Consider the following 3,630-nt stretch of genomic DNA (forward strand, 5'->3'; position numbering starts at 1 on the left):
GGATGTAGAATAGCATTATGTTGTTTTATATGCCATTAGAGTGAAAACTTAGTCTTTTTGCTAGCAGTTGCCGCTAGGGCATCTATGCCATTTCGTTCGTTGCAATCCGGGAGTGCACGCTGGGGTCTGTTTTGGTTGGATCAGGGAGAGCAGCATATGTGCCTCCTGATGAGAGACTAATAAGTTTCGAAACCGGTAGGGGTGCTTGTGAGTAGATAGACAACCTGCGTTCTGGCGCATCCCCTAAATCGCAACCCTTAAATATTAATAAATGCCAAACGGCTTAACGTAGGATGACGTGTGACGTATCGTTGGAAAGGGGATGAAAAGGGGGGTTGAACGCAGTATGTGGCGTGCGCATCGGAATATGCCAAAAGGGCATTACGTCATATCTTCTTTTCTATTGGTCCGATTTTGACGTAAGAGGGCTCGTCGGAACGGGGAGGGTAACGAATAAGTTGAGACAAAAAAAACAAAGATGGCGGCATTGCCAAAAGGGCATTACAGCATATCTTCGTTGCTATTGGTCCGATTTTGACGTAAGAGGGCTCGTCAGAACGTGGAGGGGGTAACGAATAAGTTGAGACAAAAAACAAAGATGGCGGCAGTGCCAAAACGGCATTACAGCATATCTTTGTTGCTATTGGTCCGATTTTGACGTATGGGGTGTCAAATAAAAGCGGTGGTGACACAGAAGCCAACTGTCAATTCTTCTTCTTCTTTTCGTTTGTCAATTCTTCTTCTTTTCCGTATAGTGCCTAACAACGTGACATTCGACATCTTCGTTGCTATTGGCCGATTTTGACGTATGGGATGTCAAATGAAAGCGGCGGTGACACAGAAGCCAACTGTCAATTCTTCTTCTTCTTTTCGTTTGTCAATTCTTCTTCTTTTCCGTATAGTGCCTAACAGAACGTGACATTCGACATCTTTGTTGTCATTGGTCCGATTTTGACGTATGGGGTGTCAAATGAAAGCGGCGGAGACACAGAAGCCAACTGTCAATTCTTCTTCTTTTCCGTATAGTGCCTAAGAGAACGTGACATTTGACGTATGACGTGACATTTGGCGTAGGACGTGACATTTGACGTAGGACGTGAATGACGTGACATTCGACGCAGAACGTGACATCTTTTCCGTATAGTGCCTAAGAGAACGTGGCATTTGACGTATGACGTGACATTTGTCGTAGGACGTGAATGACGTGAAATTCGACGCAGAACGTGACATTTGACGTAGGACGTGAATGACGTTACATTAGACGCAGAACGTGAATGACGTGACATTAGACGTAGATATGTGACATTTGACGTAAGACGTGAATGACGTGAAATTCGACGCAGAACGTGAATGACGTGACGTGAATGACATGACATTTGACGTAGGACGTGAATGACGTGACGTGAATGATGTGAAATTCGACGCAGAACGTGACATTTGACGTAGATATGTGACATTCGACGTAGGACGTGAATGACGTGACGTAGATATGTGACATTTGACGTAGGACGTGAATGACGTGAAATTCGACGCAGAACGTGAATGACGTGACATTTGACGTAGGACGTAAATGACGTGACGTGAATGACGTGAAATTCGACGCAGAACGTGACATTTGAACGTGAATGACGTGACATTCGACTTGCTATCCTCTGCTACCGTCTGCTAATCTCTATTACCTTCTGCTTCGCTCTGCTACACTCTGCTGACCCCTTATACCGCTCTGTGATCGTCTGTGCCTTCTGTTAGCGTGTCTCTGATGACGTCTGTGACCCTCTGCTACCCTCTGTGACCCTCTGCTACCCTCTGTTACCCTCTGCTACCCTCTGTTACCCTCTGCTACCCTCTGATGTTACATTAAAAGCGGTTTAGAATATGACGTCTGTACGTCTCTGTGATCGTCTGTGCCTTCTGTTAGCGTGTCTCTGATGACGTCTGTACGTCTCAGGTACCGTCTGTGTCTTCTGTTAGCGTGTCTCTGATGACGTCTGTACCCCTCTGTGATCGTCTGTGCCTTCTGTCAGCGTGTCTCTGATGACGTCTGTACCCCTCTGTGGTCGCCTGTGCCTTCTGTTAGCGTGTCTCTGATGACGTCTGTATGTCTCTGGTACCCTCCGGGAGCATTACGGTAATTCCAACCTGCCATAACCATATAATGGGAATCTTTGATTGTAATACGTCATGGCACGTACAGCACGTTTTACGAAGAAGAATTACAGAAAACAAAAAAAATCCCGACATTTACTTGGTTGAAAAAGTACTTAGACGAAAAGGCAATAAGATGTATGTTAAATGGTTAGGATTGGATAGGATCCTGGACGCCCATATAAAAAGCATGGAGAACGGAAAGTTTACCTTGGACAGAGGAGTCCTGTGATGGACATTTAAGTCAACCTTGGACAAAAATTCAATACAAATTAAATGGGTCAATTCTCTATTAGACATGATACAGTCTAGCTTGGACTGAACTATTCTAAATAAAATTCCAAGAGTTATCGCATTCAAAAAGTGTTTTTTGTATTACGAAATAAAATACCAAGATGTTACATATTATTTATTAACAAATTATAATAATTCTAATAATTTTAAAATTGTTTCTCTTTGCAGTTCTGCCTTTTTATTTAAACCTAAATTCATTAGTTCACTAATAATTTTTCGTTTTTGATGCATTTTTTCTTTGTATGATTTTCGTATCGCCATCCCACGTTCAGTTTTGTAAAATGTTCTTCTCTTTTCATTTGCTTCATTTTTCCTTCTAATACCTTCCTCACCTCTTTCACACTTGCAGGTTGATTTGACATGTAGTTCATGCTCTGATGTATATTTTTCTAAATTGCTAACGCCTCTGCTCGCTAGGGTAGAAATTTCTTTGCGTATACCTGCACAGAACTTTCCTCTCGAATGTAACCATTCCGATTTAAATATTCTTCTCTCGTAATGGGAGTGAGGTTTACCTAAAAGTCCATCTCCATCTCGACGAAGGGGTTTTTGACCATCAGCACAGGCAATGTATCTCAAAACACCAACACAATGATCCAAACAAATAATTTTTCTAAATGTAGTTTTTGGATGTAGTCTTTTCCCTGCACGTTGTAGTTTCTTCTTGTAAGCCAACATTGTAGATCCATTCGTAAAATGAATTAATGAATGGAGATGTTCGTGTGCAGTACTTCCGTCGTCTGCTACTAAATGACAACGGCAAATGGAATACCATTTTACATTAGGAGCACATGCTAGAAGAGAAAAATCACTCTCATTTAAGAGTAAATGATACCATTCTCTTGGTGACTCTTCGTAATCCTTTGCCATATCCGCCGGAGAAAGAGCATTAATGTCGTTGACACTCAAAAGAGCCAGATAGTCACTTTTTGACAAAATAGACATATTTTAACTGGATACTTAAGAACAAAGAACTGAACTCTGAAAGCTGTCTCACTAGACTAAAAGAGTCCTTACAAAGTCGTTAAATTTATCTGCCAGTACAGCTTCCCCCACCCTAATTGATTACTTTACGCATGCGCCATTCACGCGGTCAAAGGTCAAAGTCTCGCTGTCTAGACCTGCAATAATTAACCAAGTTAATCCAACAATTTCGACCTGCTGTTCTGACACAGTACCTAAATCACAACC

Source organism: Diabrotica virgifera, chromosome 1, assembly GCF_917563875.1.
Source record: "Diabrotica virgifera virgifera chromosome 1, PGI_DIABVI_V3a".
NCBI classification, from domain to species: Eukaryota; Metazoa; Arthropoda; class Insecta; order Coleoptera; family Chrysomelidae; genus Diabrotica; species Diabrotica virgifera.